Raw genomic sequence first — 23,160 nt, 5'->3', positions numbered from 1 at the left:
TCCTTTTACCTTCAAAACCTCTGAGCAGCTTGTTGCTTACTTCAGCTCTTCATAGTCCTGCAAGATAGCTAGGGCCCCGACACTAGTTCCACAAGGGGTCATATAAGCTTTTGTGCTTACCATAATTTATTTGTCTGACACCATGTCTCAACCCTGATTGTTGTAAAACCTCCTTCTAAACAATGAACAAATAGTTACAATTTATTACAGTGGCTGCAGCGCTCTCTGTGCTCTCTGGTTTGGAGCAAAATGAAATTTGCAGGCGAGCAAGAGGCAGCAAGGTTGTAATAGAAAAGAAAACCCTTGGCAGCTGTCTTTTGTCTAAATCGATGCGTTACCTTTACTGTGAGGACTAGGAGGCTGCGTTAGTGACTTGATTTAGAGGGTGGGGGAGTGAAAGGGCGGGTTGGAGCGCCTGGGGGTACCGCGAATGGCCAGAAGTTCATCATCATACCCAAAAGGGGGTTTGAAGCCCTTGTTAGGTGAACTTGCCCCCCGAATTCGAGATACCTTTGCTGCAGGGATGGGAGCGTTAAACACTAATCTGTGCAGGCGATCGTACTGTGTTAGTCTCCTGAGAGGACTTGTTGTTGTTGCGTGCTTACTGCACCTGGGCTCTGGGGTAAGAGGAGAAAATCTCTTTTGAGTGAGCGTCTATAGCACAAAAACTGCAATGGTCGCTGCAGATAGATCTATGTTTTGCTTCCTTGCAGGGAGCGCTTTCTCCCGGTGTGCCGTGTTAATGACTTTGAGATTGCTGATGTTCTAAGTCCAAGTAAGCAAGTGCTTGTGATGCTGTCTGTCCTGTGTGGGAGTGTAGGGGGATTGGGGTGGTGGCACTTGACAGGCAGGCTGCTTTCCTGCCCGCTTGGCACTCGACTGCTAGTAGTTTGTCCATCAAGCTGTGGCACTCTTGAAATGGTGTGGGAATACGTGGCCGTGGAAAGTAGCCTGAACTCTGTGGAGTTCTCTCTGGAGTCCTTTGGCAAATACCTCCGCAGGAGCGGTTAGATGGTGAAAGCTGCTCTTCCGTCTCCGCGGTTCCCAGCTGTGGCGATTCTGCTGCGCCGCAAAGCTTAGGACAGGCTGTTGTGAAGAACGCTTTCACTTCTGGGTCTGTCTTAGCTTGTGAGAGTGTTGCCCGTTACTGATGTTCCTGCTGGGGGGGCAGAGGAAGACAAGCCCTGTTTCTGCGATCCCTTGCCTCCTCTGTGAATTATGCTTGGCCCACCTTTTCCTAAGTGATTGCAATATGCATGGAGACCAAAACAGTGATGACTTGCAATTCTAATTTCAGAAGCAAAGAGGACAGCTCGCTTCTTGAGTGGCATTCTCAACTTTATACATTTCCGAGAATCACGCCGTGGAGTCTACTTGGATTTACAGGCGAACTATGTAAGATTCGGGGCTGTGTTACTCCTGATGCTTGCTAAAACATAAGGAATGTTAACCTCAGTTTGAGAACATAGAGGTTGTACTTCTTAATTGCATGTTTTAGAAACACGCTGGGGTTTTCCTGTGGGTTTAGAGATGGTGCGTTTCAAGTGAAATACGTGATTAGCAGAGCTCAGAGAGAACCCAAAATGTAAACGGTGTTCCCCTAGAATAAAAACATCTCCACGTAATTAACTTGCAGAAATGAGCTATGGAGAAACTGCAACAGCTGGAGACAGCAAATCAAGAGGCAGCAGTGAAGCTCGAGAAGCTGAAGTGAGTATAAGGAGTAGGAGCTGAGTTGCGCTAACCTTCTTGGCTAGCTCTCCTGTTCCCAGTGCATGTGTGGGGTGTGCAACTGGGAACTTACTAGTTGAGCTTTGTGGTTTGATAGAGCAGACCGAGAACAACAGGCTTCTCTGCACCTGGTGTAGGTAGTGGACAGCCCAACCGGTGCTCAGAAGTTTGGCCCCTCTACCTCCCTTCTGCTTGTCTGTGACAGCTGAGGTGGTAGTTCCTCTTGGACTAGAAGAAAAGTACTTGCTTTGAGTAACGGGTGTGGGCTTTTGTGTGTGTGGGACTAGCTTGCTGTGAAGGGCAGACGGTGTAGAGGCAGTTAGCTGAGACAGTAGTTAGCTTTGTTTCTCGACAGTGAAACGTATCTTGCTTTCCTAGGAGAGTTTTCTTTCAAACTGTCCACCTTCTCTCCCTTACCCCATCACACGTTCTCAGCATGTGCACCTCCATGCTTTGTAGCTTGGTTCTCAAAGCGAAGTAATATTTTTGAGCTTTCCTCCAAGCCTGTTTAGCTTAGTCTGGGCAGATTCAGCTTCTCCACTGGCACTTGACTTTGCTGTTTAGCCTCTTTGGGAAGCAAGCCCGGAAGCATAAAGCAGTTTCTGTTGGGTTGTGCCCTGTTAGAGGAGGGGCTTGTCTGGTGAGAGGCCAGAAGAGCTGTTGTGAGCAAAGAATAAGACTTTGGGAGTGCCTGGTTGCTGTGAGAGGAAAACTGTATTTTGTAGCTCAGAGACTGTGGTGGATCTTAAATTAGAAACCATCATTTTGATCGTCTAAGCTCTTAAGGATGAATTCTTTCTAGAGTGGTTGTTCTAGCCTCACTAATCTATCGATTTCACTAATCATGCTGAAACTGTCAATATCTCAGTGTGTGGTTGTGTTATTTATTTATTTACGTTTGCTTAGCACTGTTCCTGTAGAAGAGCAAGCAGAGTTCAGGCAGCTGTCTGATGACATTCAGGAATTGCAGCAACTGCTAAACCACGACTATCGTCGGAAAACGGTATGATCTCTTTACCCCTTTCTCTGGAATGCTGCTGTAGCTTCTGATCACAGGTGTTCCTTATTTTTGTGTTGGTTTTGTTTGTTTTGTCCCCTTCCCCTACTTTTGTGAAGGATAAAGAGGACTTTTCTGATTTAAAACAAAAAAGGTATTACAACACCACATTCTTTTTAATCCCTCCCCTTACCTCTTTGTTTACCCATAAGTGATGTGAAACATGCTTGGAATCAGAGCTAGGGTCTTTTCTTTTGAAATACATTGTTGTGGTGAATGGAGAAGCACCTCTTTTCTTGTTGAAAGTAATATGTATGTTTTGCCGTGAAATTTTTGATTTGTCTTGCAATAGAATTTGAAGGGTTTACTCAGAACTGAGGGTGTACTCTGTTGGGAAATAGACTGAGGCCTAAGAAGGGTTACCCAAGGAAAGACTCTTAAAAAAAAAAAAAAAAAAAAAAAAAAGCCAAGGTGGTGGTGTTAGGGAAGATTAGCTTAGTATAAGGTAGCTCTTCCCCTGAAAGAGTCTTAACCCACACTAGGGCAATTGTCTGTTCTGTTGACAGATCTAAGCTGGAAGAGTAAAGGAGGTAGCAGTTGAAAAGATGTTCCTGTTGTAAGTTTGTTGCTTTGTTTCTTTTCTTGTTAGACAGCTTTGCAAGAAGTGATCTCACAAAAAAAGTCAGATATTGCAGAGAGGACCCGAAAATTGGTGAGTGTACCTTGATATAGGCTATAGTTTAAATTCCAGTTCAGCTAATTGATCATCTTTCTGTCTTTAAGATCAGGTTAGTCTTGGAGCTCGGTAACGTGATAGTTCAGGAGATGATTTTTAGCTTTTTAAAAACTGTTTCAGCTTTGCTTTTCCCACAGAAACTTTACTGCAACTAACTGGTGATTTTTTTTTTTTTTTTAGCCTTTACAGACTTCTCTGGTATACGCGTGCACAAACACACGTCTGTCACCCGTTAGACTGCGCCTCTGCGTCCACTCTTGCCTATTTGGGGCCTATGGATTAGAGGCAAGATCACTTCTTGGTAATTTCACTTTTGATTCACAGTCTGCAGACAGGTCACAGTGTAATGGTTATAAGATAGCCTGTTTAGCATGCTTAATGGAATTTTATCATGCTTTTCCCTTTTATTTCACCAGATCCAGCTGGTGTCGGACGAAGAAGCCAGCGTCTGGCACGTGGAGTTGCTGTGTGTTTTCATGCAAGCAGATACCTCCCTAGGCAAATGGCAGTGTTAGGCAAATGACAGGATTTTATTTGCACCTCCCTTTATTCTGGTCTGTATATACACTTTGGTATCAAAACACAAGTCATTTCCAAGAATACTTTGATAATGTGTAGGCAATACGTTTTATGTTAAAAGATTCCAGCTTCAGCGATATATGATACAAACCTTAAAATTCAGGAGGATTTTCTAGGTCTGTAAGGGGACAAACATGCAAAATGTTCCTAAACCAGTGGCGGTGTAGTGGGGTCCCACTGCAGGGGGACAGATGGCATCTTTTCACCGTTGCTGGTGTAAGAAAGGAAGAAAACAGGACCCGGTGGGATCCCAGGTTCCTGAAAGCCCTAAATGAGCAAAACGCTTCAGCCCGTGCTAATCCAGCGTGATTGAGGCCCGCTCCGAGCAGTCCTTAGGGTCAGGACCAAACCTACCTGCTGATGCCAGTTGTGGCGCATGAAGGATCCGGGTGCTCGTCTGCGAAGGGCGGGTGTTGGCATTGCCCCTCGCTGGCCTGCAAGGGGCTCGTGGGGCGCTCAGGAGAATCCGAGAAGTACCTGCTACAGGAATTAGACGCCTCTGGAATTTTAGCGACTGGTCAAAATCCTCATTTAGGCAATTAAATCGATTTTTGGATCCAACCGAGGGGCGTCTTTTTTTTCAACAGTTACAAAAATGCCAGATTATTTTTCCCCCAAAGTTTCAGTCTCTGCATTTAACTGCGACATGTGGATGCTTCTTCTTTATAGTTTCTCTGGGGAGAAAATTTGTTTCTTTCTTATTGAGCTGCCCAGGTTTAAGGGTGGGGGGGGGCACATGCAAGCTTTTCAGAAACTCAAAGCTTAAACTTAAACTCTTGTGCTTGCATTAAGGCTTGGAAACAGGTGACCTGGTTTCCAGTAGCCTTTGGCCCCCACTACTGCTCACTAACTGGAGCCCTGGGCTTCTGGTGACAGGAGCACCCTGCTTTAGAGCCTAGATGTAAATAATAACAGGGTTGTCAAGTCAGGATGTTATAATCTCTTTGCTCATATACCTGCCTTTGCACAGCAGAAGATTCTCAGATTCTTTGGGGCACCAGTGAGCTCTCGGGGCTGGTCCCAGCAAGCTCTGCTGGGTTTTGTGGCCCAGAGACCTTGGTAAAGGTAAACTCCCTGGCTACAGCACAGTTCTGGGGCCTTTCCTGTGCATGGGACATAATTCCTCAAGCCTGTTTGTGGGACGTGGTAGGCCCCATGCTGATCCTGCTTTTCAGCGGGTGTCATGTGGTACAGGAGGAGTGCTAATGCTCCTGGTTGGCAGATAGGCACTGTCCACAGTTCTAGTGGCCACTCGCTATTTTGCCAATGATGTCCTGCGCCCCGGTGGAAGAATAAATGTGGAGGCAGCAGAGTGAGCAAAACTGTAACACAGGGACTTTGTTCTCCTGTAGTTTTATTTTGGTTCACAAAAATCACTTCTGGAGTGGGACGCACAATTTGCAAAATTGGACAGGAAGGACCTGGTTTCAGGTCTCGGGATGGGCGTTCAGAAGCTTCTCTAGGGCCCGTTCTAAGTGGTTGTGTCTTCCTCTTCATCCTCCTCCCCTTTTGCAGTGTGGAGTTCATCTATCACTGCACAGATGCCAGCCAGCCAGGCTGCCACAGTGCCAGCTGAGAATATACAGAAGCCAACGAGACACAGAAAGATGTAGTCCTGCTTGTGCAGTTGGATCAGGCAGTCCAGCTGGAGCTGTGCCTCCACTGCGGGCATTTTCAAGCCACGTAGACCTTCTGGCATGTAGCAGGTGATGTTCTCGGCACCTGCAGAGGGAAAAGCAGAAGCAAGACTAACTTGTCCATGCCCTGAGCAATAGTGGGTAGGAGTCCTGCTAGAAAAGCAGTGGAGGAGTTTCCTAAAGCCTTTGAAAAATGTCTCCGCACTTCACACTCCTTTCCCTGAACAGCCTGGGTGAAAATACGTAGTCCGTCCCTTGCCAAACCAGGTAGCCAGAATGATCAGAACGATTTTTGTGTTATTGTCGCGATAGGAAAATACTGCCGGTTGGATTATACCGCAGTGGCAAGCTGCTGTACCTGCGCTGTTGAGTTCTGCTAACTGAGCACCTTCATTTTAATATAAAAGCTCTTGTGATTTTTTTAAAAAAACCTTAAACATCTTCTGACATGCCATAGGCTAAGCTGAAAGAGGTTGTTTTATGCTGGCATAGTGAGGTCTGCATCCACAGAGTCAAGCTGTGAAACTTGGGTTGTTTGCAGTTAGGGGTCACCGAGCTTGTTGTGTGAAAGAAAAAGAGGAAACTCCTCAGTAATTCAGTTCCGCCGAAATAATGACTGTGCTCTGCAGTATTGTAGTCTAGGCTGTAAGAAAACAGGTGCTGGCTTTTCCCTCTGGAGCTAGTGAAGGCTGGGCGTAGTAGGAAGCAATGTCTCTTCCTGGTGTTTGTAGAAGGCCAGTGTGGCCTCCAGCACAGCCGCCTCCTTCCCCTGGGGGTTTTGAAATCAGTGCGACAGACTCAGTTACTGCGACAGAACCGTGTCGGTCACTGCTGGAAGTGCTGGATGGGTGGTCCTTAGGGAAAGGGAGCAGGGGAGAGGGACGAGCAACAACTTATACTGTATTATGTTATGTTGTATTTTGTTATACGTTGACAAGTGGATACAGCTGCAGAGACCGTTGGTGCTGTTATCGCTCGCTGTCAGGAGCGTAACTGCGGGGCTCGTTCACCCTTACCCCAAGCCGTCGAGCTGTGGGAACTTCCCGCCTGCGCCTCGACCGTGCGCAGCTCCAGCTGAGCGTAAAACACTGGCACAAAGTGGTCTGTGAAGCTGCAGTGGCTCTCTAAAGGCCGGGACAGGGATCTGCTTGCAGCAGATTTCAGTGCTCTGCGTTGCCCCTCAGTTCCGTCTGTCCCACCGTCCCTCTGCTAGAGCTGTCAGCTCCTGGGACAACCCTCGTTTTAGGGCCGCCTAGGCCTGACAAACAGGGAGTTGCTTTTCCCTGCCTGGATGCAGATAGGCGCACGTGATCCGGGGTTCCCAGCGTGGATACACTTACCTGCAGCATTGAAGTTTACCCAGTTCTCACACCAGTTCCAGGAAATACAACACCTCGTGCTGACTCACCCGCAGCACCTGGCTGGGACATAGCAGCAAAGTCTGACAGAGGAGGAAACTGGAGCTGCCTCCGCTGGCTGCTGCTGAGTCTTTCCGCTCTTTCTCCCCTGCCCTGACACGTGGAAGCAGGGAGACGGGTCGTTTCTTCCCAGCCCTGGCGCAGTCTATTCCATCTCCTCCCAGCCTCATCAGAAAGGTTTCAGTAGGTGCCTTGGTCTCTTTCCCATCCTTCCCGGGATTGTGCAGGGACCCACACGAATACGTCCAGTCCTTGCTGCCACTTGCTTTTCTGCTCGTAGCCTTCCAAACCGCCTGCAGTGAGCTTTACTCTCCTGTTCAGGGCTTCCACGTGTTATCTCCAAACTACCTGGCGGCTGCTAGGGGTAGGACTTCTCTACACTGTTTCATAACTGTCTGTAATCTGTATGAGGACAATAAGTACCTTTACAGGCATTTACTACGCCTATTAAGATACTCAGACATCCCTAATTCTGTTCTGTCCTAACACCAGCTTCCCTTGCCCTTCCTTATGGTTCTTTTCTGCCTTTTTCTTACTTGATGGACAGGTTTTCTCAAATTTCTTCTTTTTTTTTTCCCCAGCTCTCCTTCATTATTTTATTGTGAATTACTGAGGATCAAGCTTTTTTCATTGGTGCAGTGATGTGTTCCTTTTCAATTTGGAAAATCAAATACAAATTTCATAGCTGCATAACAAATTTTTACGCTTGGGACTAGTGTTTCTTTGGAAAAGGGAACCAGTGATCACTTTGCCTCATGAATATTCAATATCTGTGGTCCAGCTGTAGACTCTCTCAATAAGATGGAAAACAGCTGGATTTTGGTGAGCCAGATGATGTAAGGAAAGAAGGCTCCTGCTGTCAGTAAACTGCTCTTACTCGGGAGTAAGTGCCTTTCTGCTGCAGAAGTCAGAGGAACTCAAGCGGACGCTCATCTGCAATGCATGTACCTTGATTATTTTGGATAACTTAAAACAAAAGTGAGCCAATTTGCTCTGGGATGCTGGAGGAAGAGTGGGAACATATGAAGCCGTCACTCATAAGGATACAGAGACACTTTTCTGACCACAGTCTTAACTTGCATTCTGTTTCACCCTGTCAATCGCATTTCACCGGTACCCAAACCAGAACCCGCCATGGGAACAGCAAAAGTCTTTTGCCGAGTTCAGAGCATTTGGATCACGGCTTGATCCTGAGAACCTGTCAAATGTACCTGCTTTGCCAGCTAGAAGCACTGTGATAGCTGGAGGTTATAGGAACTGTCGTTTCGATCTGCTTTAGCACAACAGCTGCCATATTTTTTTCGGAAAAAGGCATTGCAGGAGGTGTTTGAGGTGAAGGGGACACTGGCAGAACGGTGGGCAGCTCAGGGCTGGAGAGGCTGAGCAGAGCAGGACAGAACAGAGGCAGGAGCAGAGTACTTCCCGCATCTCCACGGAGAGAGGGGTTTTTAACGGACTGTTATGGATGCAGCGATACTGCAGCAGCAACAAAAAGATACAGTCTATCGAGCAGCTGAAGAAAAGGCAGGAAAATCAGAGCAGTAGCCTTCTCTGCAGCTCTCCCCAGAGCCTCCTCGGGCTCCTCACTCTTGGCACTGCAGCTGTAAGGTGCCTGTGACTCGCAGTGACAAAAGTGATAACAAGCTCGCAGTGATACCGCCTGCAGCTGGGGCAGGCACTTTATAGAAGTAGCAATATCCTAGCTACTGGTTACGCTTCCCGATGCGTAAAGTGAAATCCAGACCATCCCCCAAGAGGTTCTCCCGGCAGTCCAGATAGACCAGGTCAGCGAGGAAGCTCAGTTCCACTGCAGGCAGGTATGAGATCTTGTTTGCTGCCAGAATCAGCTGCCTGGTATCCAGTGGGATGGTCACAGGGAGCTCTTGCAGCTGTTGCCCTGTGCAGTTCACTTCCAGGTACTGACAGCTGCACCTGCTTGGGCAGTTGATAGTCTCTGATGCCAGCCCCAGCCCCAAAAGAAACATGAGGCTCAGGGGCTGGTGTCCACCTGGAAGAGACATGATCTAACACCTCCCAGAGTGCACAGCCCCTTAGGGAGTACAGACAGACAGGCACGGAGGAGCTGCAAAGGAGGGGACCTAGGGAAGTGGTTTTGTCATTACAGCCATGCCGACGAGATGTCCAGCGGCAAGGCTGTTGGGAAGCGCTCTGCTTCTGTGGCTCACCTGGCTCCTTGGCAGCCTGCCTGGCTGGAAGCGGAGCCGCGTTTCACCCACTTTCTGGATCTGCAAGTGCAGGGCGGTGGCTAGAGTGTCTCCATGTCACGCTCATTGCCAGCTGACACCTCCGTGATGTCAGCAGCTTGCAAAAGCCACCTAGTTTGGGGGACACTGACATGACGGGCCTTGCTGAGCCCGTGCTGCTTTCGTCGGAGTGAAAGCGCACGCCTGTAGGCCTACGAGGCAGGTGCGCCCTGGATGAGGACACCAAGTGTGTGCAGGGCGGGTGTGAGCAAATGCAGTTGCTGTCACAAATAATGTCAAAAGCCGAGGCGTGGTCATTTGTGTAATAAATTGTAACTCTTTGTTCATTGTTTAGAAGGAGGAATAAGCCGATGGAGGGGGAGGAGGAGGTTTTACAACAGTCAGGGTTGAGACATGGTGTCAGACAAATAAATTATGGTAAGCACAAAAGCTTATATGACCCCTTGTGGAACCAGTGTCGGGGCCCTAGCTATCTTGCAGGACTATGAAGAGCTGAAGTAAGCAACAAGCTGCTCAGAGGTTTTGAAGGTAAAAGGATAAAGAAAAGATAAGCAGGCGCCTGTAATTTTCTCACAGAACAGCATCCCAAAAGGGAGTCAACACAACAGATAAGCAAACCCCTGTGATCACTCACAAGGAGACAAACCAAAATAAAGAGACAGAAGACGACCACGGCCTTCCTCTCCACGACCACCAGAGAGCTTCAGACGACCCCCCCAGCAACTCACACATGCGCGGGACGCACCGGGAGATTACAACGCAGACTATAAGGGGGGACTGTGTGTGAGGGAGGTGCGCGCCGTTGGCGGAGCTGAGACTCCCCGGCCGCCCAGCGCTGTTTTGCTTGTGGCTGCTTACTTAATTAAATAAATTGTTCACATGATTTAACAAACTCTCTGTATGAATTAACCTTCAAGAGAGTAACTTATGACAAATTTGGTGCCGTGACTCGGATGAAGGCAATGGACTGAAAAGCTCTTCGGAAGGGGAGGCGCCCCGCCGAGTTCGGCGGCCTCTGCCGAGAGCGATTTTCACTCAAGCCCTTCACCGACGAACCCTAAATTAGCCACAAGCAAAAAGGAGCCGGCAACCCCAAGTAATCTTTGTGCACGAAGACTGAATGAAGACTCAGGATTGAGTAAGTATAGGCCGGTGATCCATTCGGTTGGGGTTGGGTATCCCGGAGTACACGTGAGAGACGTCCAGTAAGGACGAAGCGAGTGCGGACCCCTCGGTAGTGCGGTTCCCACATCCCGCGAGGGACTGGGCCACGAAAAGGGGGAAGCGGTGTGTGTGTGTGTGTGTGTGTGAAGGTACTCCGGAAGATGGGACAGAAGAAAAGTAAGCCTTCTGGTCCCATGGGTGGGGGAGTTTGTAGTGGAGGCTTACCTCCCATTCCCCCGGATAGCCCACTAGGATTGATGATTAAATATTGGGATGATTCCCCTTCTAGGCGGGGAAAAAGTAAAGTTAAGATGATATATTATTGTATTGAAGTCTGGGGCAACAAACCTATAAAAGGAGAAAGTGTTTTCTGGCCCCCTTTTGGTTCATTTGAGGACTGGATATGCCAGGCCCTAAATAGTTACGTAAATTCAAAGGAGCCCTTCAGCTTAGAAGAGAGCGAGTATGCACACCTCTGGATAAATCCAGAGGCGAGAACCCTTTTATACCCATTAAAAGAAAAAGGAGGGCGGGGGAAAAAAGAAGCGAGAATTAGAGATCCCATTATCGCCACCCCCTTATATACTCCCTCCTATACCTACGGCCCCTTCTCTTCCCGGGCCAACTGAACTTCCGTCCTCGGGGGAGTCGGATGGCGAGGCTAACCCTAGTCCCCAGAGACCAGTAACTAGGAGTCAGACTAGAGCACAGGGGTTAAGTCTCGAAGGAGGATTACATCCACTGCGGGAAATAGCTATGGGAGGACCCCAACCGGGGACGGGATATGTAGCCGTCCCCATTAATTCCGGGGACGTGAGAGATTTTAAGAAGGAAATGGGAAACCTACTAGAAGACCCACTGGGAGTGGCAGAGCAGGTGGACCAGTTTCTAGGACCAAATATTTACACTTGGGAGGAGCTACAGTCCATCCTGGGAATCCTGTTCACATTTGAGGAAAGAGGGATGATTAGGCGAGCTGGCATGCGAATCTGGGACCAACAACACCAGCAAGGTCTGGCAGCAGATGTTAAGTGGCCGATGCAGTCGCCTAATTGGAATAACCAGGACCCAATCCATCGCGGTCATATGCAAGACTTAAGAACCATTATCATTCAGGGGATAAGGGAATCAGTCCCAAGGGGACAGAATACTAATAAGGCTTTTAATGAACAGCAAAGGCGGGATGAGACCCCGACAGAATGGTTAGAAAGGCTGTGAAAAAGCTTGCAGTTGTATAGTGGCTTAGATCCAGGGACTCCTGTGGGAGGGGCCTTACTTAAAACTCAATTTGTGGCCAAATCCTGGACGGACATTAGGAAAAAGTTAGAGAAAATAGAGGACTGGCAAGATAAGGGCTTAGATGAACTCCTGAGAGAGGCACAGAAGGTGTATGTTAGGAGAGAGGATGAAAAAGAGAAGAAACAAGTATGAATGATGGTGGCAGCAGTACGGGAAGGTCAAAGAGGAAGGCCTAGGATGGTGCGTGGGAAGCTTGAGAGAAAAGAAGGGAGAAATGGTCAGGGACAAAGAAATGTGATCTGTTTTTATTGTAGTAGAAAGGGTCATATTAAGAGAGAATGTCGACAGAGAAAAGAGGATGAGCAGATGTTCAAGGATGAGTAGGGGTGTCAGGGGCTCTATTTGCTGGGGACCCGAGAAAAAAACGAGCCCTTGATAAAATTAAAAGTGGGTCCCCAGCGTGAGGAAATGGAATTCCTCATAGACACAGGGGCTGAAAGATCTATGGTCCAAACCTTACCTCGGCAGAAAGGGTACAAGTAATTGGGGCAAAAGGAGAACCATTTGGGGTTCTCGTTATAAAAGAAGTATTAATCGAAACAGGTTCCAAGATAGGTGTGGGACCTTTACTTTTGGTACCCGAAGCTGAGTATAACCTGTTAGGTAGAGATTTGATAATAGAATTAGGCATAAGTTTAGAAGTGATAGATAATAGACTACAAATTAAATTGTGTCCTCTCCGAATAGAGGATGAACAAAACATAAACCCGGACGTTTGGTAAACTCCAGATAGTGTGGGCAAATTAAATATTAAACCTTTTAAGGTAACTATAACTAACCCGGGTGTACCAACGAGAATTAAGCAATATCCCCTGTCCGAAGAGGGCAGGCGGGAATTAAAACCTGAAATTCAGAGGTTACTACGACAGGGGCTATTGGAACCTTGTATGTCCCCTTTTAATACCCCAATATTACCAGTAAGGAAAAAAGATGGCAAATATAGATTGGTGCACGATTTGAGGGAAATCAATAAGAGAACTGTGACTAGGTTCCCAGTAGTAGCAAATCCACATACTCTGTTAAATCAGTTACACCCGGATGATCAATGGTACAGTGTGATAGATTTAAAGGATGCGTTTTGGGCATGTCCTTTGGATGAGAGCAGCAGGGATTATTTTGCCTTTGAATGGGAGGACCCAGATACCCATAGAAAACAGCAACTAAGATAGACTGTCCTCCCTCAAGGATTTACTGAATCCCCAAATTTATTCGGACAGGCCCTGGAACAGATTCTGCAGGACTATAATAAAGTGCCGGGAGTGAGGTTAGTACAGTATGTGGATGATCTGTTGATAGCAGGAAAGGATGAAGAAGTGGTAAGGCAGGCTAGCGTCCAGTTAGCCTGGAAAGCTCTGGAAAGCTCAAAGCTCTGGAAAGGTAGAACGAATGAATGGTGAAATTAAAAAACAGTTAACAAAACTTATGCTAGAAACTAAGGCGTCCTGGGTAAAATGCTTACCGCTTGCTTTATTAAACATACGAACGCAGCCCCGAACTGGCGTGGGGCTTTCGCCTTTCGAAATGCTTTATGGTATGCCATATGATTTAGAGATGCCTCTTGACCACCCCACTTTGCAACATACTCAATTACAGCCCTACCTAACACAGTTAATGAGCCGACCTAGAGAGTTACAGAAAAGAGGCCTAGTGGTGCAGCGACCCCCATTAGATATAGTCATACACCGAGTACAGCCCGGAGATAAAGTTCTAATCAAAACATGGAAAGAGACTTCATTAGCACCTCGGTGGGAAGGCCCCTACGTTGTTTTGCTTACTACAGAAACAGCTGTTCGGACTGCAGAAAAAGGGTGGACTCATGCCAGCCGTGTGAAAGGACCGATCCTGGGAGAAGAGTGGAGGGCGGTTCCAGGCTCCGCCGACTTAAAATTAACGCTTAAACGGACTCGATAAGTATTATTTCCCCTGTCCATGTACCGTAATGAGAGAAGGGGCCCCACTCCTAGACAAAGGCTCTCTAACAGATTCCCCTGAAGAACACTACTGCTGCCGAGAAGAACCAATACCTTGTAGTTCGCTGCAACCGAACTGACAAGCGAGGCAGAGGAGTGCAGACGGTGGGGAGGTTAAGAGGCCAGGTAAAACATAACATTAGGAGAAATGGGCCCCGACTAGCTCTTGCGGAACACGGGAATTAGAGTTATTATCATGGTCAGCTGCGGTATCCTACAACCACACCACCCCCATCGACCTTTTCAGTGGAGTTTAATTAGATATGAAGATACAGCAAGTAACGACAGCAGGTGCCCCTAGTTTCCGCACTACACCGTGTAACCTAACTACAGGAACAATGTGTTTCAACCGATCAGGACTTTACTTCTGTCCGAGCTCAAACCCGGGAAGGGGGTATTGTAATTATCCAAATAAATACTATTGTGCATATTGGGGCTGTGAAACCATTGCTACAGACTGGAATCCTGGGGCAGGTCGCGACAAGTTCTTAGAAGTGGGCTATGGACCGCTAGGATGTAGTCGTCGAGCAGATCCCCGCCAAGGATGGCGAGGACAAAATTTGGGATACACAGGACATTATAGGAACGAGGAGATTTGCAAGGTTCTGTATCTAAATGTAACCAAGCCGGAAGATATCAGCTGGTTACTAGGGAAAATGTGGGGCGTTAGATTCTATTCACACGGACCTGATAGGGGAGGCCTCATACTGATAAAAAAAGAGGAGGCCAGGATTTCCCAACCAGTCGGACCAAATAGCGTACTGTCAAAGGGAATCCTAGAGGCCCGACCTACAAAAACCCTTGGGCCAGACCTATCTACAACACCTCCCAATAGTGCAATAGAATCATTCCCTACAGATGTAGTCCCCACCATTGCAGGGGAACATAGAATCACATCTGGGAACAGCATATGGAAAGTCATAGATGCTAGTTATCGAGTGTTGAATCAAACAAATCCAAATATAACCAGACGCTGCTGGTTATGTATTAACATAAGACCCCCATATTATGAGGCCATCGGAGATTTAGGCGATCCCGTCTATTCAAACGAAAGTAACCCCTCACAATGCCACTGGGGACAAGAAATCGGGGTAACACTAACCCAGGTATCTGGAAGCGGTAGGTGCGTGGGTACCGTCCCCAGAGGAAAGGGCAGTCTTTGTAACATCTTAGAGGATCGCGACCAGTCACACCAATGGTTAATTCCGGCCAACAACACGAGGTGGGCATGCTCATCATTAGGAGTCACTCCATGCTTATCATTAAAACTCTTAAATTCGTCTCATGATTTTTGTGTACAGGTAATAATTATACCAAGGATTCTATACCACTCTGAGGAATATATATACAGTCACCACACTGTAGCAGATTACCATCTCGAAAAGAGGGAACCAGTCACAACTGTAACCCTGGCCACATTAATGGTTTTAGGGGTTGCAGGAGCTGGTACTGGAGTTGCCTCGCTAGTAAAACAAAGCCAAGAGTTCACCTCTCTGCGTATCGCAGTTGACGAAGATTTGGCCAGGATCGAGCAATCCATTTCGGCGTTAGAAAAATCAGTTAGATCCCTCTCAGAGGTAGTACTACAAAATCGTAGGGGATTAGATTTGGTCTTTTTACAACAAGGAGGGCTTTGTGCCACCCTGCGAGAGGAATGTTGTGTATATGCTGATCACACTGGAGTGGTAAGAGATACCATGATGAAACTCCGAGAGGGTCTAGAAAAACGAAAAAGAGAAAATGAGGCTCGACAGAACTGGAATGAATCCTGGTTTAATCATTCACCTTGGCTCACCACCTTGTTGTCAACCATAGCAGGGCCTTTACTACTGTTAATAATAACATTAACTTTTGGACCATGTATTTTTAATAAAATAATGGCAATTGTAAAAAGCCGCCTAGAAGCTGTACACCTAATGCTGGTACGTGCTAAGTATGAATCACTTGAATTAGACGATGATGCGGACGCATTAGAGTTGAGTCGCCGGGCGCTCCAGGAATTCAATGAACAAAATAAGTAACCAAAAAGAAAAAGGAGGGATTGTAATAAATTGTAACTATTTGTTCATTGTTTAGAAGGAGGAATAAGCCGATGGAGGGGGAGGAGGAGGTTTTACAACAATCAGGGTTGAGACATGGTGTCAGACAAATAAATTATGGTAAGCACAAAAGCTTATATGACCCCTTGTGGAACCAGTGTCGGGGCCCTAGCTATCTTGCAGGACTATGAAGAGCTGAAGTAAGCAACAAGCTGCTCAGAGGTTTTGAAGGTAAAAGGATAAAGAAAAGATAAGCAGGCACCTGTAATTTTCTCACAGAACAGCATCCCAAAAGGGAGTCAACACAACAGATAAGCAAACCCCTGTGATCACTCACAAGGAGACAAAGCAAAATAAAGAGACGGAAGAAGACCACGGCCTTCCTCTCCACGACCACCAGAGAGCTTCAGACGACCCCCCCAGCAACTCACACATGTGCAAAACGCCCCAGGAGATTACAACGCAGATTATAAAAAGGGGACTGTATGTGAAGGAGGCGCGTGCCGTTGGCGGAGCTGAGACTCCCCGGCCGCCCAGCGCTGTTTTGCTTGTGGCTGCTTACTTAATTAAATAAATTGTTCACATGATTTAACAAACTCTCTGTATGAATTAACCTTCAAGAGAGTAACTTATGACAAATTTGGTGCCGTGACTCGGATGAAGGCAATGGACTGAAAAGCTCTTCGGAAGGGGAGGCGCCCCGCCGAGTTCGGCGGCCTCTGCCGAGAGCGATTTTCACTCAAGCCCTTCACCGACGAACCCTAAATTAGCCACAAGCAAAAAAAAAAGAGCCGGCAACCCCAAGTAATCTTTGTGCACGAAGACCGAATGAAGACTCAGGATTGAGTAAGTATAGGCCGGTGATCCATTCGGTTGGGGTTGGGTATCCCGGAGTACACGTGAGAGACGTCCAGTAAGGACGAAGCGAGTGCGGACCCCTCGGTAGTGCGGTTCCCACATCCCGCGAGAGACTGGGCCACGAAAAGGGGGAAGCGGTGTGTGTGTGTGTGTGTGTGAAGGTACTCCGGAAGATGGGACAGAAGAAAAGTAAGCCTTCTGGTCCCATGGGTGGGGGAGTTTGTAGTGGAGGCTTACCTCCCATTCCCCCGGATAGCCCACTAGGATTGATGATTAAATATTGGGATGATTCCCCTTCTAGGCAGGGAAAAAGTAAAGTTAAGATGATATATTATTGTATTGAAGTCTGGGGCAACAAACCTATAAAAGGAGAAAGTGTTTTCTGGCCCCCTTTTGGTTCATTTGAGGACTGGATATGCCAGGCCCTAAATAGTTACGTAAATTCAAAGGAGCCCTTCAGCTTAGAAGAGAGCGAGTATGCACACCTCTGGATAAATCCAGAGGTGAGAACCCTTTTATACCCATTAAAAGAAAAAGGAGGGCGGGGGAAAAAGAAGCGAGAATTAGAGATCCCATTATCGCCACCCCCTTATATACTCCCTCCTATACCTACGGCCCCTTCTCTTCCCGGGCCGACTGAACTTCCGTCCTCGGGGGAGTCGGATGGCGAGGCTAACCCTAGTCCCCAGAGACCAGTAACTAGGAGTCAGACTAGAGCACAGGGGTTAAGTCTCGAAGGAGGATTATATCCACTGCGGGAAACAGCTATGGGAGGACCCCAACCGGGGACAGGATATGTAGCCGTCCCCATTAATTCCGGGGACGTGAGAGATTTTAAGAAGGAAATGGGAAACCTACTAGAAGACCGACTGGGAGTGGCAGAGCAGGTGGACCAGTTTCTAGGACCAAATATTTACACTTGGGAGGAGCTACAGTCCATCCTGGGAATCCTGTTCACATCTGAGGAAAGAGGGATGATTAGGCGAGCTGGCATGCGAATCTGGGACCAACAACACCAGCAAGGTCCGGCAGCAGATGTTAAGTGGCCAATGCAGTCGCCTAATTGGAATAACCAGGACCCAATCCATCGCGGTCATATGCAAGACTTAAGAACCATTATCATTCAGGGGATAAGGGAATCAGTCCCAAGGGGACAGAATATTAATAAGGCTTTTAATGAACAGCAAAGGCGGGATGAGACCCCGACAGAATGGTTAGAAAGGCTGCGAAAAAGCTTGCAGTTGTATAGTGGCTTAGATCCAGGGACTCCTGTGGGAGGGGCCTTACTTAAAACTCAGTTTGTGGCCAAATCCTGGACGGACATTAGGAAAAAGTTAGAGAAAATAGAGGACTGGCAAGATAAGGGATTGATACACCAGGAACTGATTACTCAGGTCCTGCAGGCTATTAGAGAACCAAAAGAGATTGCTATAGTCCATGTGAAAGGACATCAGCGAGGTTTTACTCCTCAAATTAGAGGAAATAATTTGGCAGATCAGGAAGCTAAACGAGCGGCCCTGATGAGTTTACAGGTTATAAAGATGAGGGAAGACCGTCCAAATTGTGGAAAGGATTTAAAGAAGTTAACATGTTATGATTGTTGGAAGGAAAGGAGTGTCAGAGGAATACAGTGTAATTTCCTCGAGGAAGCGGCTGGGGACGAGGCCCCTGAATATGAACGCTGTTATTTGCACAGACCAGTTTACTCACTATTTTGCTTCACGCCGCTAGAAAAGAACAAGATGGTACAAATGGGTATAAAAGAAGCTGATAAGGGAAAGTGGGTACTGCCGGATGGGCGAGAAGTACTCCCAAAGTCGGTAGCCTTGGGAGTGCTACAGAGGTTTCATGAGAACACGCACTGGGGAACTCAAGCATTGATAGATCAATTTGCTATAAAGTATATGTGTGTAGGAATTTACAATATAGCAAAGAGGGTTGTGAATGACTGCATAACTTGTCGAAAGGTGAATGCTCAACATGTTAGGAAAAAGAGTGTTGGGAGGTCGAGAACTGGCTCATCGACCTTTTGCAAAAATTCAATTAGATTTTACAGAACTTCCAAAAACAGGACGGTACAAATATATGCTTGTGATTGTAGACCATCTCACACATTTTGTTGAAGCATTCCCTACGGCAAGGGCTACAGCTCAGACTGTGGTAAAAATATTGCTTGAGAATATAATTCCCAGATACGGAATTGTAGAAACAATTGACTCTGATAGAGGTCCCCATTTTATATCTAAGGTGTCCCGAGAAACTATGAAAGCTTTAGGAGTAAGCTGGGAATATCATACTCCGTGGCATCCTCAAAGCTCTGGAAAGGTGGAACGAATGAATGGTGAAATTAAAAAACAGTTAACAAAACTTATGCTAGAAACTAAGGCGTCCTGGGTAAAATGCTTACCGCTTGCTTTATTAAACATACGAACGCAGCCCCGAACTGGCGTGGGGCTTTCGCCTTTCGAAATGCTTTATGGTATGCCATATGATTTAGAGATGCCTCTTGACCACCCCAATTTGCAACATACTCAATTACAGCCCTACCTAACACAGTTAATGAGCCGACGTAGAGAGTTACAGAAAAGAGGCCTAGTGGTGCAGCGACCCCCATTAGATATAGCCATACACCGAGTACAGCCCGGAGATAAAGTTCTAATCAAAACATGGAAAGAGACTTCATTAGCACCTCGGTGGGAAGGCCCCTACGTTGTTTTGCTTACTACAGAAACAGCTGTTCGGACTGCAGAAAAAGGGTGGACTCATGCCAGCCGTGTGAAAGGACCGATCCTGGGAGAAGAGTGGAGGGCGGTTCCAGGCTCCGCCGACTTAAAATTAACGCTTAAACGGACTCGATAAGTATTATTTCCCCTGTCCATGTACCGTAATGAGAGAAGGGGCCCCACTCCTAGACAAAGGCTCTCTAACAGATTCCCCTGAAGAACACTACTGCTGCCGAGAAGAACCAATACCTTGTAGTTCGCTGCAACCGAACTGACAAGCGAGGCAGAGGAGTGCAGACGGTGGGGAGGTTAAGAGGCCAGGTAAAACATAACATTAGGAGAAATGGGCCCCGACTAGCTCTTGCGGAACACGGGAATTAGAGTTATTATCATGGTCAGCTGCGGTATCCTACAACCACACCACCCCCATCGACCTTTTCAGTGGAGTTTAATTAGATATGAAGATACAGCAAGTAACGACAGCAGGTGCCCCTAGTTTCCGCACTACACCGTGTAACCTAACTACAGGAACAATGTGTTTCAACCGATCAGGACTTTACTTCTGTCCGAGCTCAAACCCGGGAAGGGGGTATTGTAATTATCCAAATAAATACTATTGTGCATATTGGGGCTGTGAAACCATTGCTACAGACTGGAATCCTGGGGCAGGTCGCGACAAGTTCTTAGAAGTGGGCTATGGACCGCTAGGATGTAGTCGTCGAGCAGATCCCCGCCAAGGATGGCGAGGACAAAATTTGGGATACACAGGACATTATAGGAACGAGGAGATTTGCAAGGTTCTGTATCTAAATGTAACCAAGCCGGAAGATATCAGCTGGTTACTAGGGAAAATGTGGGGCGTTAGATTCTATTCACACGGACCTGATAGGGGAGGCCTCATACTGATAAAAAAAGAGGAGGCCAGGATTTCCCAACCAGTCGGACCAAATAGCGTACTGTCAAAGGGAATCCTAGAGGCCCGACCTACAAAAACCCTTGGGCCAGACCTATCTACAACACCTCCCAATAGTGCAATAGAATCATTCCCTACAGATGTAGTCCCCACCATTGCAGGGGAACATAGAATCACATCTGGGAACAGCATATGGAAAGTCATAGATGCTAGTTATCGAGTGTTGAATCAAACAAATCCAAATATAACCAGACGCTGCTGGTTATGTATTAACATAAGACCCCCATATTATGAGGCCATCGGAGATTTAGGCGATCCCGTCTATTCAAACGAAAGTAACCCCTCACAATGCCACTGGGGACAAGAAATCGGGGTAACACTAACCCAGGTATCTGGAAGCGGTAGGTGCGTGGGTACCGTCCCCAGAGGAAAGGGCAGTCTTTGTAACATCTTAGAGGATCGCGACCAGTCACACCAATGGTTAATTCCGGCCAACAACACGAGGTGGGCATGCTCATCATTAGGAGTCACTCCATGCTTATCATTAAAACGCTTCAATTCGTCTCATGATTTTTGTGTACAGGTAATAATTATACCAAGGATTCTATACCACTCTGAGGAATATATATACAGTCACCACACTGTAGCAGATTACCATCTCGAAAAGAGGGAACCAGTCACAACTGTAACCCTGGCCACATTAATGGTTTTAGGGGTTGCAGGAGCTGGTACTGGAGTTGCCTCGCTAGTAAAACAAAGCCAAGAGTTCACCTCTCTGCGTATCGCAGTTGACGAAGATTTGGCCAGGATCGAGCAATCCATTTCGGCGTTAGAAAAATCAGTTAGATCCCTCTCAGAGGTAGTACTACAAAATCGTAGGGGATTAGATTTGGTCTTTTTACAACAAGGAGGGCTTTGTGCCACCCTGCGAGAGGAGTGTTGTGTATATGCTGATCACACTGGAGTGGTAAGAGATACCATGATGAAACTCCGAGAGGGTCTAGAAAAACGAAAAAGAGAAAATGAGGCTCGACAGAACTGGAATGAATCCTGGTTTAATCATTCACCTTGGCTCACCACCTTGTTGTCAACCATAGCAGGGCCTTTACTACTGTTAATAATAACATTAACTTTTGGACCATGTATTTTTAATAAAATAATGGCAATTGTAAAAAGCCGCCTAGAAGCTGTACACCTAATGCTGGTACGTGCTAAGTATGAATCACTTGAATTAGACGATGATGCGGACGCATTAGAGTTGAGTCGCCGGGCGCTCCAGGAATTCAATGAACAAAATAAGTAACCAAAAAGAAAAAGGAGGGATTGTAATAAATTGTAACTATTTGTTCATTGTTTAGAAGGAGGAATAAGCCGATGGAGGGGGAGGAGGAGGTTTTACAACAATCAGGGTTGAGACATGGTGTCAGACAAATAAATTATGGTAAGCACAAAAGCTTATATGACCCCTTGTGGAACCAGTGTCGGGGCCCTAGCTATCTTGCAGGACTATGAAGAGCTGAAGTAAGCAACAAGCTGCTCAGAGGTTTTGAAGGTAAAAGGATAAAGAAAAGATAAGCAGGCACCTGTAATTTTCTCACAGAACAGCATCCCAAAAGGGAGTCAACACAACAGATAAGCAAACCCCTGTGATCACTCACAAGGAGACAAACCAAAATAAAGAGACGGAAGAAGACCACGGCCTTCCTCTCCACGACCACCAGAGAGCTTCAGACGACCCCCCCAGCAACTCACACATGTGCAAAACGCCCCAGGAGGTTACAACGCAGATTATAAAAAGGGGACTGTATGTGAAGGAGGCGCGTGCCGTTGGCGGAGCTGAGACTCCCCGGTCGCCCAGCGCTGTTTTGCTTGTGGCTGCTTACTTAATTAAATAAATTGTTCACATGATTTAACAAACTCTCTGTATGAATTAACCTTCAAGAGAGTAACTTATGACAAATTTGGTGCCGTGACTCGGATGAAGGCAATGGACTGAAAAGCTCTTCGGAAGGGGAGGCGCCCCGCCGAGTTCGGCGGCCTCTGCCGAGAGCGATTTTCACTCAAGCCCTTCACCGACGAACCCTAAATTAGCCACAAGCAAAAAAAAAAGAGCCGGCAACCCCAAGTAATCTTTGTGCACGAAGACCGAATGAAGACTCAGGATTGAGTAAGTATAGGCCGGTGATCCATTCGGTTGGGGTTGGGTATCCCGGAGTACACGTGAGAGACGTCCAGTAAGGACGAAGCGAGTGCGGACCCCTCGGTAGTGCGGTTCCCACATCCCGCGAGGGACTGGGCCACGAAAAGGGGGAAGCGGTATGTGTGTGTGTGTGTGTGAAGGTACTCCGGAAGATGGGACAGAAGAAAAGTAAGCCTTCTGGTCCCATGGGTGGGGGAGTTTGTAGTGGAGGCTTACCTCCCATTCCCCCAGATAGCCCACTAGGATTGATGATTAAATATTGGGATGATTCCCCTTCTAGGCAGGGAAAAAGTAAAGTTAAGATGATATATTATTGTATTGAAGTCTGGGGAAACAAACCTATAAAAGGAGAAAGTGTTTTCTGGCCCCCTTTTGGTTCATTTGAGGACTGGATATGCCAGGCCCTAAATAGTTACGTAAATTCAAAGGAGCCCTTCAGCTTAGAAGAGAGCGAGTATGCACACCTCTGGATAAATCCAGAGGTGAGAACCCTTTTATACCCATTAAAAGAAAAAGGAGGGCGGGGGAAAAAGAAGCGAGAATTAGAGATCCCATTATCGCCACCCCCTTATATACTCCCTCCTATACCTACGGCCCCTTCTCTTCCCGGGCCGACTGAACTTCCGTCCTCGGGGGAGTCGGATGGCGAGGCTAACCCTAGTCCCCAGAGA

The 23,160-nt window shown here is 47.1% G+C and overlaps 2 long non-coding RNA genes across 3 annotated transcripts; both read left to right on the top strand.

Moving 5' to 3' along the window:
• The first annotated feature begins 1,636 nt into the window (after positions 1 to 1,636).
• On the top strand, positions 1,637 to 3,712 carry LOC134154782 (uncharacterized). Of its 2 annotated transcripts, none has more exons than XR_009961370.1 (3): positions 1,637 to 1,710; positions 2,638 to 2,734; positions 3,645 to 3,712. It is a non-coding gene; the product is annotated as an uncharacterized LOC134154782 (long non-coding RNA). The 2 variants fall into 2 exon arrangements; XR_009961371.1 differs by lacking the exon at positions 3,645 to 3,712 and adding an exon at positions 3,378 to 3,440.
• Positions 3,706 to 4,604, top strand: LOC134154783 (uncharacterized). The gene is made up of 2 exons (XR_009961372.1): positions 3,706 to 3,765; positions 3,881 to 4,604. It is a non-coding gene; the product is annotated as an uncharacterized LOC134154783 (long non-coding RNA).
• Positions 4,605 to 23,160: the final 18,556 nt, after the last annotated feature.

This window comes from Rhea pennata, unplaced genomic scaffold (genome assembly GCF_028389875.1).
Source record: "Rhea pennata isolate bPtePen1 unplaced genomic scaffold, bPtePen1.pri scaffold_40, whole genome shotgun sequence".
In the NCBI taxonomy this organism is placed as follows: domain Eukaryota; kingdom Metazoa; phylum Chordata; class Aves; order Rheiformes; family Rheidae; genus Rhea; species Rhea pennata.
Note: the sequence above shows the minus strand (reverse complement) of the source record. Positions and strands in the feature narration are given on the sequence as shown.